The sequence below is a fragment of the Nuphar pumila genome, chromosome 17, assembly GCF_984573655.1.
Source record: "Nuphar pumila chromosome 17, dmNupPumi1.hap1.1, whole genome shotgun sequence".
Taxonomy (NCBI): Eukaryota; Viridiplantae; Streptophyta; class Magnoliopsida; order Nymphaeales; family Nymphaeaceae; genus Nuphar; species Nuphar pumila.
In genome coordinates, this window is record NC_143265.1 from 40,432,147 (window position 1) to 40,446,359 (window position 14,213).

At 36.1% G+C, this 14,213-nt stretch overlaps 1 protein-coding gene across 4 annotated transcripts in view; it reads right to left on the minus strand.

Moving 5' to 3' along the window:
• The window catches only part of LOC149811911 (peroxisomal membrane protein 11C-like), a 50,842-nt gene extending 38,581 nt beyond the window's left edge, over positions 1 to 12,261 (minus strand). For 2 of the 4 annotated variants that reach the window (XM_089992580.1, XM_089992579.1), the window contains exons 1-2: positions 12,127 to 12,261; positions 10,971 to 11,047 (exon numbers count right to left, since the gene is read on the minus strand). The gene's annotated coding sequence lies outside the window, so the exon portion shown is untranslated. The remainder of the gene's footprint in view (positions 1 to 10,970; positions 11,048 to 12,126) is intronic. The other 2 variants (XM_089992581.1, XM_089992582.1) reach the window with 2 other exon arrangements.
• Positions 12,262 to 14,213: the final 1,952 nt, after the last annotated feature.

A 14,213-nucleotide genomic window follows, 5' to 3' on the forward strand; every position in this document is an offset into this window, starting at 1 on the left:
ATTATAAAAATCGTGCTATGTTACATCTTCATCATTCTAATATAGCATGCAAAGAACAAGCACATTGAAATTGTCTGTATTTAATTCTTGAAGAGTGAAAGGTGTGCATCGGTAAATGAATAGTATGGCTAAATTACATGGTGTTAGCATGGTAAAGTAAACATTTGTTCATGGTAATATCCTGAGTCAGGATTCTTGTAGGTTTTAAGTCATTTTGACGAGTGCCTAATCAGATTGACTGGATCACTTTTATTATTCTTTCACTATTGAATATATATGGATTATTGTTTTCAATTTCAATGTCAATGAAAAACAAGTTCTGCCTCCACAAGTTGTCTTATGGTTTCATTATGGTGTCTGATCTTGCAGACTTTCATTCTCTCCTTGATCTCTTAAATTGACTTTGCTTTATGTGAATTCTGAACTTACATGTTGATCAAGTGTATACCGAGCATGATAAAAGAAACAAAAGAGATACTTATAAGTATAATATATAAAAAATATATTATAGGAAAATTCTTGAATTCATATTATAAAAATATATAAGTTATAATATAAAAACATATTATACAAAATGTATACCAAGCATGATTGAGCTTATCATCCCTATTAAGTATGCTGCAGCTAGTTGTTTAAAATTTTAAATAAATATCATTATTGCTAGAAATAGTCGGCCAATATGAATTTTGTCTTTCTTCGTTGTTATGTTGTCTTTCTTTAACATTTTTTCATAAATGCAAACTTTTGATTCTTATTTGCTTTCCTTTTGATTCTCATTCGAATCCTATGTCGCTTCCTTCTTCGCTTCTTAGGTCGCTTCTGGTTCGCTTCTTAGGTCTCTTCTGGTTCGCTTCCTAGGTCGCTTCTGAGACGCTTCCCGGTTCGCTCCTAAGTCGTCTCGCGCTTCCCGCTTCCTAAAATTTTAGAAGTGCCTCGCTTCCTGCTTCCGCTTCCTCGACTGACAACTCTGCTTAAGCCTTAAAGAGGCATAACTCTTGGGTGCTCCTCAAAGGAAAGTATGTACCTTGAGATGGATCAAATGGTCTATATTTAATTGTGCCTCAGGAAAGTTCAGGGGTGTGGGTTCATGCCTTGTGAGGCAATGAGATAAGCTACCCAGAGTGGAGCTTGAAGCTTGGAGCTATGGAGCTTGGTGTTGAGTGCACTTAGTTTTGTAATTGAGCCCAATGTCATAACACCTATTAGCCCATTTGAACCCTGGCCTGCCTTGTTGAAGATAGAAGGTACACACGACCGACTGATAGTTATGGTTTCGGAGGGCAAAGACACCTCCTTAGTCTCTAGTCGTCGGTTGTAGGGTCTGAGATTGACAAAGAGGCCTAGATAGGTAGTTTGTAGCTCTGCAAAGTAGAAATCGATTTCCTGGATCACTGAGAATCTCTCTTAGTCACATACCGCTTCAGTGGATGTTTTTTCAGACTCTTCGAATAAATGGGATAATTAAAATACATAGCTTAATAAACTTCTTTCTAATTGCTGAATTTGAGTAGGTTCTTAAGAGTTTACCTTTACAGGATAGAAAAGAGTAACAATGCATTAGATGATGTTCACAAGTGTTTAAATGTTTCATTGAATGTTGGCATAAACGTCTATGCATGTCCTGTATGATTTCAAGTTCATGCATATGTTAGCATATATGGCTTTGTCTTGTTGTGATCTTGATTACTAATGATGTGAATGCAGGTTCGTTACTTGAGGGTAAGAATGATTAATTGTGAAATTCTGTATGTGTATATTTATTATTGTTGTAATCATGATTTTTGTTGTGTTTATATGTTATGACATGTTATAAATTGTTTGTTTAGGGAAAGATGTGCGCTTTATGTATTTGTATTCTTTTCATGCATATGTTGTAGGGTGTTTCCTACTGGGGTTGTTGTTAATGCCCCTACTTTTAATATTTTCAGGTAACGAGTAAGCTAGCTGGTGATGACAGGAGGCTCCGGGTGGTGCCAAGAGATTCACATTCCTTTAAGGCTTCTGGGAGGATTTGAATTATTTATTTATGATTTGAATTCATTGAACTTGTAAACTTTGATTAAGTGAGACTAGTACTTTGATTTATTTCAATTCAATTCATGGTTTGATTTAGTTATTTCTAATCTTACACGTGTGAGTTGGAAACTGTAACACGTCCAAGGCTTGAACCGTGTTTAAAAAGAGTCTTCGTTATTTTCTTGAAAACCGTGTAAAGAGATTTAAAAAGAATAATTCCTTAAAAATGTGTACCCCTTTAAAGGGAAACACGTTTCCCTTTAAAGGGGATGCGCTTCCTAAATTGCACATGCGCTTCCCCACGCGTTTCGGAAGCGCCGCATTTCGCGCTTCCAAAGCGCGTCTCGGGGAAACATGCTTCCCCTAGTTCATAGACGTTTTTGGTAACCCTGGGCTTAAGTGTGTATGAACATGTTTATTATAAACTTAACTTGGTGCTAACTAGTTGTCTCACCTTCGAGACCCATGTATGCATGACTTACAACATATCACATGCCACATACTACACTACATGATGCATAAGACTCATTTTAATATAGTATGAACCATGAATTTCATAAAATAATACATGTATGCCTATACACACTACATGACCCAATTATCATGCTTAAAACTCATATATTAACATGCAGTCTCATATGTCACCATGCATAAATAATCAACATGCTTGCATACAGCATAAACATGAAACATAACATATCAGAAAATACATGATTAAGATCCTATATCATAAGAAACCTGGGTTGACCTCTAACTCAACAACCTCAAAAAGAGATCAAAAACCAGTGTCAGCAACAACCACACCAATGGCCATGAACCAGCAACACCGGCTATCTAAAGTGACAATAATCACCAGCTACAACCACAAGAGGTGCACACACCTCACCTCACAAATGGTTATAAAAATGAAAATAACACAACCAGCTACAATAGATGCACATAACTCACCACACACATGGTTGTAAAACTGATAAATAAGATCCCTTGTTCAAAGAAAATCACTCAAATAAGAGGGAAGAGTGGAAAAGTGAAAAAACAAGAGGTAAAAATATTGTAATGAAAACAAATTAACGTTAACAAAAAAATAAGCAAGAAGATTTAAAAACAATATTCAAATCAAGGCAAGAGAAATAAATTTTGTAATATGATGATATTTAATCCATAGGGACGAACATGATTACAAACAAATAATAGTTTAGCCATCACAGATAAAGATCAATACAAGCATCCAACATAATAACAACAATGGCCAAATAACAAATGAGTGACACAATACACTCACATAACCAAAGGTCAAACAACCATCAGTTATAGCCAAACCAAGTGCCCACACTACATTCATAAACCGGCAATCTAAACACAAAACAATGAGGTGTACACAACTCACCCCCAACAAACACATCTTTGGCTCCACAACACCGAGGTGCAAACAATACACCTCAAAAAGGCCAAAAGAAAAAAATGGTGCATCAAAGAGAATATTGTGATGGACTAAACCAAAGACAAAAGAAGGCAACAAGAAAACCTCGAAAATCACTATTTAAAAAGAGGTTATAAACAAGATCCGATTTGAAAAACAATTTTTTTCAAATCAAATCCAACAAAGAGAGTTTGAACCCTCAAAATGAATTAAGGTGCAATCATATGCATAACAAGAAGACAAGATACAAGCATATCACTTGAATCATCATGAGGGGTCACATATAAAACATGCATAAGTCTCATAAATATATAACAAATTTTCAAAAGGAATAAAACCTTACAAGGTAAGGAAAGACCACTAAAAGGAGAAAAAGTCACAAGACCACTAAGACAAAAACCAACAAGCCACTAAGAGTAAGAGATAACATACTTAAAATATTAATTTTATTATCCGAAGAACACATGCATCACAATATGATCCTATAGATCTAATTCATGTTAAGATACAAGCAAAAGTGCATAATACTCAATACAAGAGCATGTCTTACAAAACTAACTATGGAAAGGGTGATTTTCACAAGAAAACATGTCATGCATGAAGAAAAAATATCAAAATCTCATGATATCACTATGTATTATAAAGTGCCCACACATGAAAATATCCTCATGCATATACAAAAATCTCATAACATCATACATTATTAAATACGGCTACTAAAGACCTCACACAAAAGATAATTTAAGAGTATGCATACATAAAAATTCCACAAGTTTCTAAGTCATGTTCACAAAGAACTAACCTCAAGCTCCTCAACAAAAAATCATAACCCTCAAAACTAAAAAATTCATGAATTTGAAGTCATACACAAAGAAGACATGCTTTGACACATATAACTACAAGGTACTCGAATAAAGCATTTAAGTGCCACAAAAGCAATAGGAAACAATATGGTAAAGAGTACTAGATCACACATGTGTACATTAAACAAAGAGAGTTCAAAAAAATAAGAATCAAACTATATCCCATAAAAGCACATGCATGTATAAATATCATTTCACAAAATCAAATAAATATTATAAATCATATCAAAATATTTAAGAAAATTTAAAATCAGCACAAATATGAATGCAATTAAATCCAAGAAAAGGACAATAGTTAAATAAGTTTTAAAAAACATTTAAAGTTTTTTTTTTAAATAACACCCAAGAAGACATATACCAAAAAGAGTTCAAAGAGCTCAATTATTTGCTAATTAACAACTATAAAACAAGGAAGTTCCAAAAAAAGAGTCTTAAAAATAACAAACAATTTTTAATAATTTTTCAAAGATAGGATAAATAAGCGCTTTCTCATGCATAATACATGGGATAGACGGCTCAAGAAAAATAATCATATATATAAAGATTTAAGATACATAACGAATCAGGATCTCCCTTGAATCCAAGCCATACACCGATCACGACTTCTTCACGAAGCATGAACTCGAACCAAACAATCCCAAGATCCAAAGAAACAAAAAACCAAGAAATTTCTCTTGGCTCTAATACCATGTCACGAAATGGCACAAAATCTGAGACACAAGTAATTCAAAAAAATAACAATAATTTTATCAAACATAAATTAAATTCAAATGCATTCTCATAATGCATTTGGCTAGATGCAATAAACCATACACAACCATGAGGAAAAATAAAACATAAAAATTAAATATTTTATTAATGAGTAATATTAACACAAATATACAAGTCAACCTCACTACAACACTCATGCACGCACACACTATACATCCATCCTCTCTCAACTATACAACAAAAGGATGAGCTATAGAGGAAGACATTAAAGTTAGTTCTAATGGCTAGTTTGGCTAGTCAAACTAGCAATTAAAGCAAATCCCAACGGCTAGTTTTACTATTCAAAATTTTAAACTAATCATTAAAGCAAATCCTAACGGCTAGTTTGACTAATCAAACTACCAAACAGCTAGTTTGACTAGACAAACTACCTAATGGCTAGTTGGTCATTCAAAAAATGACCAAAAGAAGAAAAACAAAAAATAAAAATAAAATATTTAGTCATTCTAATAATGACCAAAAAACATAATCTAACCTAAACTATACCATAAGTATACTTACTAATTTAATAGGTATACCTATCCTAAAATACATAAAAGGCATACCTAAAGCATACCATGAATACAACTCAAATTAAATGTACAAGAATACACATCAAAAGAAACAACATACCTAAAGTAAACTTAAGTGTACTTTTGGTATATACAAGAAAAATACAACATAGGGAAATTCTACAAATATCTTAACAACTGCAACTTCTTAAAGGGTGTTTGACTTGACTGGTTGGCACCATAGTCACATATATTGTTCAAGGTAATTTCTCGGAGAGGGTTTTTCTCGATAATATTTTGAAAAAGTAATTTTTCTAGGAAAAATCTCGCAAGCTTTAAAATTTGAAAAAATCTAAATATTAAAAAGAAAGATAGAAAAATAATTGGTTTTCTATTATTTTTCTTGCAAAAAACATAAAGAAACAATTGGGAAAAGTTTTTAAAAATATAAAAAAAGATACATAAAATATATAAAAAATATGGGTTTGAAAATATCAGGCAAAACTCACGATATTTTGTTTCTGGTAATTTTCTGAAAATCTCAGGAAAATATCGACAGACCTTGAAATACCAATAATATTGTGATATCAGTGCCTATGTTTGGCACATAACCTCCATCGAAATAATATCATGCACTGCACTGATCCAAATGAACAAGCGTAGCTTTCATGTAAAAATGATTTATGGCCATGTGTACTGCAATCCTGTCTTTCGATATGGCTACTATTTACATGTAAACAGAAATCCACCATCAAATAGTGAACTCACTATACATCAACAATATTTCTGTTATTATTTTTTACTACATATTAGCAACACTCTCCAAAATCTTTGTGAAAAAATTGTATTAGGACATCAGTCATGAACATCATTGAACAAATACACATCTAAATATGTAGGAGTTGTTCTCCATGATCAAGGTACAAGCAACACTGCAGGCATAAGTTATGGGTTGCACAATTAAAACATAATCAAGGAGGCTATCTGAAGTAATTGGTGTATGATCTGATGGTCTAAGAAGGCCAGGCTCATCCTGGGACCATGTTGTATGATACATCATGTTAGGATGATTAGGTGCATTTACCAAATGGGCCAGGCTAAAGCTTCAGTTGGCAGTTTAAAACCTCAGTTTATCTTGGTTTGGCACACAGTACTAACATGCTCCACTCTAGGCTAGGTTCAAGATGATGAACATGGGTTATCTTCAACACTTTATGGGGTTGAGGTAGCTTATCCATCAAGCTATTACAACAAAACTTGCTTGATTATTGTTATTTTCACATATTTCAGATGATAAATTTGTAACTGCAGCTAACCAAATGACCACAAAGATATGGGCAACATATTGTAATCTGTGATCATTGCAGATCCTGCTCCACACACAACTAGTTAGTGCATTGACATATCCAACTATAACACAATCAAGCATAGCACATCTAGTGGTGCTTCCACTGGAAATTCCAGTACCTACGCTGACTCATATGACCGGTCTTACACATCGTTGGACATTATTTATACACCAATTATCGTGCTCCCTTGTTGCCATCCTCTTTCTCTTGAGCTCATCACCATAGTGACAAAAGGTTTAAAATGGCAAAAATAATGACAGTAGAATCTCGTGACAAATTGCAAGTTTTTATTTTTCTTGCATTTTTATAAAAACATCAACCAAAAATAAGAATTAGAAAAAATACACAAAATAAAACAAATATATATAACAATCCATTTTTTCTCAATATATAACTTATATAAATGTAAATATAGCAACAAAATCAAGATATCTGAATCTAAACAATCATAACATGATATTTTGAACATATCATAATTCTGACAATTTAAAATGGAGACTAAAATGTAGCATCTTTTGCAATGTTTTCAAAATTCCAGTGATATTGTCGCACCACTCATCGCTTACACAGATGCTGATCAGGAAACTGTTGTGTTGGATAAGCTCTACATTAATGGATCTTATATATGTGATCCGAGCATTGATATCGGACATGATTACGAAGTGTCAAGACACATTGAACAATCATAAATTAGATACATGGTCACGACTATATATATATATATATATATAGAGAGAGAGAGAGAGAGAGAGAAATCTATTCTTGGATCATCCCATTCCCATACGCAGGTAGGTTTTATAAGGTTTAAAAATTGATGGTCTAAGATTTTCATAAATATTTAAGGCTTAAAAAAATCATGTTTTTAATCGCAAAAACATGATCCAAGTGTCGTTTCCTAGTAAATTGACCATGTCGAACACATCCGTACAGTCAGATTTAAGGAAAAAATGAACCCCTTCAAATCCCAGTTAACTGGCAGTTGGCTAGAAAAGTGGTTAGCAGCTACCACCTTCTGAGAGGAGGTGGTAGCTGCTAACGACTTTTCTAGCTAACCGCCAGCTGATCAGGATTTTGAAGGGGTTTTTCCATTTTTTACTTAAGTCTGACCATACAGATGTGTTCTACATGCTTGATTTTACAGGAATCGACTCTTGGACCACCCCATTCCGATACGCAGGTAGGTTTTATAAGGTTTAAAGAAAAAATAGAAAATGTAAGCTTAAAGCATAAAAAATGAGTTCTTCAAAAATATCATGATATTATTGAAATGTTATTGTGATAATATAGCAATATTTTGAGTTTTGGCAATCTTTTGAAAATATCGCGATATATTGCCAATAATATTGGCTGACCTTAAATCACCTATTTTTTTAAAATATCAGCGATATAAAAGAGAAAAAGGGGAAAGAGGTAAGACAAGAGACAAAAGGATACGATATGTCACTAATTCTCGACTAGAGGACTGAGCAAACCCCCATTGTCATTATATAAAGTGACATATCAGACCGAAAGAAGGGGGCTGAAGAGAGAGGGAAGAGGAGGAAAAATCTATGCTGAAAACCAAGAAAATAAACAATATTTGCATAATAAAATATTGAACATAGGCAATTTATTGATGCGCGGCATCTAGGATTAGGATTTTTGGGGTAGGTAGACTTGGGTTAGGTCAAAAGTCAAATTTGGGTAGGCAGGGTTCGGCAGAAAAATTAGAACTCCTAATTGGCGCCACAAAAAATCTCAATTTTTAAGGAATGTTTCTAGACACCTAGGACTAACTTCTTTTAAAATTTCAGGGTGAGAGGGTTAATATTCAGGGAGATATGATTAGGACAAATGGTCGTTTTTTAGGGTTTTTGCAGGACATACTGGATTTTGGATCTAGAAGACTCGAATTGAAAAATAAAGTTCTCTTTACAGACAACTCTATAAATCCTGAAATTCAGGGGGCGGAAAAGAGATATTCTAAGGTGTGTTGAGTCCAAATTTCAGACTCAGACTCCTTACGGATTGGGCTAGGTAATTTTTCTAAGCTTGAAAAAAATCATTAGAATTCTGGTTCGGGATGAATTGGGTTCTGAGGATTCTAAACTAGGTTTGGGGTTTAAAGGAAGAGTTAGACGACTTATTGAGGCTTGGCAGACTTGGTTAGAGTCTGCTACAGGGGCTGAGTCAGTTGGGGAAGAACAAGGGCTTCACGGTTTGGTTGGAGAAGGTCGAGACGGCTGGAGGGCTGGTGTTGACCACGCTGGTTAGAGGCGGGCCTTGGTTACAGCCTTGGTCCACTTGGAGGAACGAATCCACTAAGGATCAACTTGCCCAAAGAGATAAGAGACTATCCCTTTGAGAGAGAGAGAGAGAGAGATGATTCAGGGGGATAGGGACTCGTTAGAAGAGTGAGAGAGAATCAAGTCAAGAGAGAGAGAGAGACGAATTTGAGAGAGAGCAAACTCCAGATTTCATTTCTTAAGTCTAACCTCAAACATGGGCCTATATATAGGCCAAAGGAGAGCTCATAAAAGCCTACACAAGTTACAAACAAATATTAAATAAAAACCTAATTCTAGTTAAGCCTTGAATGGTTGGGCTATTCTTGGTTAAGCCCCTACTTGGACCAACCCAAAAATAGAGTCTTCTCTCCAGAAGTAGGGTTCTCTCTTGGACTTCCATTTTCTTCTTTTAGAAAGACTTTAAGACACCTTACACGACTTCCATAGGGTATTAAAAGAGGTTGGGGCACCAAGGAAGTGGGTGCCACTGAGCCACCTTGCCCTATTTCTGGAGGTAGTGTCCCACTTGGTCTATTTCAGGAGGGGGCATCCCCTTGCATGGGCCTCACTTGGTTTTCAACATTGAAAGGAGGAGGTGGCACCCCATGGGCGGGTCCCACAAGCTCAAGCACTTGGAGGATTGGATATGGATCTAAGTCTACAGGAATTGGGTTGTCGGTCACCTTAGGGGACTTGGCACTTCCTTCCTCATAGGTCAAGGTTCTGGGAGGGGTTGACCATAAAGGGCTTCATAGGGAGTCATACGGGTAGAGGAATAGAAAGAGGTGTTGTAGGACCATTCGGCCCAGAGTAGGTAGTCAGTCCAAGACTTAGGTTTCTCACGGGTAAAACATCGAAGATAGGTCTCTATGGTTCAGTTGACTACTTCGGTTTGGCCATAGGTTTTCATCTTAGTTCCTAAGAGATTGAAGTACTCCTTTCAAAACCGGCTATAGGGAATCTCGGTCACAAACAATGGACTTGGGCATTCCATAAAGTTTTCCTACATTTTGGTGGAAGGCCTTCACAACGATTTGGGTAGAGTACTTGTGGGGTAGGGCCATGAAATGTGAGAACTTAGTAAACCTATCAACCACTACACACCATCTATGGCACCATACTTGAGATGTAGCTTAACAAACATAAGCTAATTGATTGAGAAAATAACAAATGTGGCAAATGCCACATAAAGCCACATAGTTTTGCCCTTCTAATGCAGGTCTGTCCTTGATAGCTATGCAGAAATTGGTGCTGTTTATTGTTATCAATGCAAGCAGAGCAAATGTTTCATGTGTCAATACAACCAGCAAACTTAATACATGATATTGACCAAACACTTAGCTCTTCATCAAGACATATCAAAGTCTGGCAACAATGAATCTAGACTTTAAAACATACTATTTGACTGCAACAAATAGCAATTCTTCCTTCAAAGAGGAAAACAACACTGACGTGTGTGACTTCTTACTTCAAACAGGAAACCAATATCCATGTGTGTATCCTCTATAAGGTTGTTAATTCCTTTCTGATCCCATGCTTACACCGTCAATGTGGCATGCAAGCACTATACCAACGAGTCTATGGCAAATAAATAAATACATGCAATAAAATGCCCAAGTTATACTGTAAGAAGTAGAAAATGAAAATTTACCCACATATGGATAGTGAAAGCCATAGTCCCACCCACCAGGCTAGGGGGCAGGCGCAATTGTTCTCAGCTTCTCAAGCATCCCATATTTGAATCCCAGAACAGGTACCAGTGGCCCTATTACTGAAGTTAACGAGAGACTTACCTCGGTTGGTACTCCGAAGGTTAAGAATTGAAGGATCCTGGAAAGGAGGCAGTAAATGCTAATTCGTCCTGGCAATCCTAAAAACCAGTGGTTTCCCCAGTCATTAAAAAGAAAAAAGTATGGATAAGCAGGTAGCACAAGCCTAGAGCCAAACTAAACTAATGATGGAGTATGTTAGCGGCACAAGTGTAGTAGCGAAAAAACCAGGGAGAATGCAAATAATGAAACTATACAGGATAAAGAATAGTGACAAGGTATTCTACTTAACATACAATTTCCTAAGTTTCCCGCAACCAAAATATGAATTGAAACCATCAAATGTGTTTATTGAATCAACTAAAATGTATACCTAAATCAAGTAACTTCAATGTCAAAGGTAGCCTCTCGAATAACAAAATTGACAATGACCGATAACTCAGACTGCACCAACCTAAGTACTTAACACCATCCTCAAAAAGGGAATTTCGTCATTTAAAATACTTGATTTGAGGAGGTACCCTTTTGTTCGCCCAAGTGCAGGATCTGAACAGTGCAAGTGAGTCCTTAGAGGTAGTACAACATTTGGGGTGGGTGTATAGAGTTCTATACCAATTATGACGCATGCGTGTGTGAGCGTGCACACATACACACACACACACATTGAGAGAGAGCACTTATATAATCGAGATGGATGGCATGTTGAGATGAAAGACCAAAAACGCCATAAATTTCAGGGATAGTGATACATAATCAAATCGGCAACCATTGAAAAAACAAACAAACCAAAAGTCCCAGAATAACTCTATCAACCACAAGAAATCAACAAAACAAGCACACCAACAACAAAAAAAGAACTTTCATCACCAAGTGAAATCAATAAAATACGAACACCTTCATAACCAATTGAAGTCAATAAAACAAGAACACCAAGAAGCTTAAATCTCTCCAAAACAACATAACTAACAAACTAAATGGCGGCAAACCAACTCTCTTCATGACCAACAAAAACAAGAGCACCAATGATGAGAAAACCCCAAAAGAAAGAACTTTCATCATCAAACGAAATCAATAAATCAAGAATACTAATAATCGTGAACTTCTATAACTACGCAGATCCAAAAAGACGCAAAGTCGAGAGAACACAAAGGATCAACGGAAGAGAGAGAAAGCACCATACCTGCAGTGAATCAGGGCTCCTCTAGCTACGTGGGCTGCGAAATGGACTGAAAATTAGATCCTTTCGAGCAAAAAGGAGGATTTGATAAACAAAAGAACAAAGGAAGCAAAAAAAATCGTTAGCCTCTTGTTACGTGCAGGTTCGGCCCACCTCTATCGTTCTTGTCTGTTCATGGAGACGACATCGTAACCGTTAGATCAAGAATCTGCGGTTATGATTTTGTTTATGCTTCGCCTAATTTCTGTTAGGTCCAGAAACATCTTTTTGGTCCCGTAAGATATTTACCGTGGGTGCGGCTCGACTGCAAACGAGCTGCATGTACCATGTGGGTGAATTTCGGGTAGGGTCAGATCTAATTAATTGTTGGGATCCAATGTAGTGGACTTGCTTCGAAAATCCCAGTCCTGCTAACTAGGAGTGTAGTAGATGCAAGGGGTGACTATTAGGGATGGCAGTGGGGCGGGGCGGGGCGGGGGACAAGGACTCCACCCCCGCCCCGCCTCAAGATTTTATCCTCCACCCCCGCCCCGCCTCCCTGGCGGGGATGGATTTTATCCTCCACCCCCGCCTTCATCCCCGTTTCATGTCCTCCATCCCCAGTTCAAACAGGGATGAGGTAGGGCGGGGCGGGGATATTGCAGGGAAAAGTGGTCGGGGCGGGGTTGAGGCGGGGACGGGGCGGGGCGGGGAAAAGTGCATGTCCATCCCCGCCTCCACCGCCGGACGGGGATGGGGGGATGGATTTTAACCTTCGTCCCCGCCTCCATCCCCGTTTCATACCCTTCATCCCCTGTCCAAACGGGGCGAGGCGGGGCGGGGCCTCGCTTTCCCCCGGTCCACTGCCATCCCTAGTGACTATGATGTGGTATCCTATTTTTAGAACAAAAGACGGTCTATCATCGAATCGATCCCTTTTTGGGGGTGTTTGATCGTTCATCGCACGGGATGACGCGGATGCGGGGGATGCTGCAGCCGGATGCGGTGGAGCACGCATCACGTCCACTCCCCTATCATGTTGAGAACATAACGGGTGGAACCTAACTAAAAAACAGGCAGAGGGTCTCTCTCTCTTACTTTTCTTCTTTTTTTTTCTTCTTCGTTTCTCTGTCTCTTCGTTCTTCGTTTTTCTTTTTCTTTTCTGATTAGGATTTTTTCTTTATTTTTTATTGATTAGGACTTTTTCCTTTGATTTTTATTGATTAGGATTTTTTCTTTGATTTTTATTTATTAGGGCTTTGAATCAAATATCTTCAATTAAAGTTTTTGTTATTTAATTTTATTAGGGCTTTTCATTGGTTTGATTAAAGCTTTTTTTACTTTGATTTTCTTTGATTAGGACTTTGAATCAAATGTCTTAAATTAGAGTTTTAAATATTTAATTTGATTAGATTTTTTTCCTTGGTTAGGGTTTTAGATTAAATTTTATTAATTAAGGCTTCTTATACTTAATTTGATTAGGGCTTTCATATATTTGATTAGGGTTGTTTTTCTTTGATCTTCTTTCATTGGGGTTTTAATTTAATTTTATGGTTTGTTTATGGTTTCTTTGATTTTATGATTTATTTTTCTTGTAGTTTAGGGTTTTTTAATTTATTTTTCTTCTAGTTTAAGGTTTTTGGGTTTATTTATGATTCACTTATGATTTATTTTCTTGTATTTTAGGTTTTATGATTTATTTATGGTTTTTACACTTGTATATAAAAAATATGAATTCTTATTTGTTCTCAAATTACCCAAAATCTAAACATTTTTTTTCATACTTGAATCCAGTTTGAGATCCATATATGGGGCTAAAATCCATAAATTTTTTATAAACTTTCATAATTATATCCAATATGACACCGATTAAAGTATTTATATATCAAAAAAATAGCAATTCTTATTTTTCTCAAATTAAACAAGTTTTAAACATTTGTTTAGTTTTTAGATCCAGTGCGGGATCCATATTTGAAATTAAAATCCATAATAAACATGTTAAAGAACTCATATAGTTGGGCAGATCGATTCATATGATTCAAAACGAAATTATCGAGCACATTATCCATATGTCTCCAAGTTGTTTGTACAACGCAAAATCAAACGTTGGA